This window comes from Arachis ipaensis, chromosome B01 (assembly GCF_000816755.2).
Source record: "Arachis ipaensis cultivar K30076 chromosome B01, Araip1.1, whole genome shotgun sequence".
In the NCBI taxonomy this organism is placed as follows: Eukaryota; Viridiplantae; Streptophyta; class Magnoliopsida; order Fabales; family Fabaceae; genus Arachis; species Arachis ipaensis.
The window spans coordinates 22,226,241-22,226,976 of record NC_029785.2 but is presented as its reverse complement, the minus strand read 5'-3'; the positions used below and the strand labels follow the sequence as shown (position 1 = coordinate 22,226,976).

General features: G+C 36.5%; 1 long non-coding RNA gene across 1 annotated transcript in view; it reads right to left on the bottom strand.

Annotated features, from left to right (window-relative positions):
• The window catches only part of LOC110270220, a 21,509-nt gene that overhangs the window by 3,644 nt on the left and 17,129 nt on the right, over nt 1-736 (bottom strand). Inside the window, exon 2 of the long non-coding RNA XR_002359496.1 lies at nt 253-258. This is a non-coding gene — a long non-coding RNA (uncharacterized LOC110270220). The remainder of the gene's footprint in view (nt 1-252; nt 259-736) is intronic.

Genomic DNA, 736 nt, shown 5'->3' with positions numbered 1-736 from the left:
ATATGCGTGTGCGCGCACACACACACACCCCCCACAGAATCGGATTAAGTGAGTGGTGAGAGGAAGAGAGAGTGATGCAGGCTCCGGTTATGAACAAAACCATCACGTGACCTTTCAGTAGTGTTTGTTCCATCATGGGGCAATGTTTCAGTTTAGCCGTTAAATCTAAATTTTCTTGGTTTTGATGCATCATCAAAATTAAACACTAATAATTTAGGCGAATTCTATGGTGCCTTTTGTTTGGTGCCTAACTTTTGCCTAAATTACTTTTTATAATAACTTTAAAATATTTAAAATTTTTTAACTTTCATACTTTTAAATTTAAAATTAATTATTTTACCTATTTTAGTAATTAGGCAATACTTTTTAGGCACCATAGCAAACACCAATAATTTAAGCCACTAAGATAACTAACGCAATATTTAAGTCACAGCATCATATCAAAACCAAATAAACCCTGTCACGTAAAATTCCAAGTACAAGAGGGCAAAAATATAGAGTACCCTCAGATCTCATGGCTTACAAAATTTTAATGATCATAGACAGCTACTAAGCCAGTGGTGTTCAAAAGCCTTACCAACAAGATTCTGATCGTTGTCATCTTTGACATCACCGTTTCAACTGCAACCACCACAGCCACCAACATTTGAGTGTGTGTATATATTTGCATGAGAGAGAGAGAGAGAGAGAGAGAGAGAGAGAGAGAGAGAGAGAGAGAGAGAGAAGAAGAGAGCCA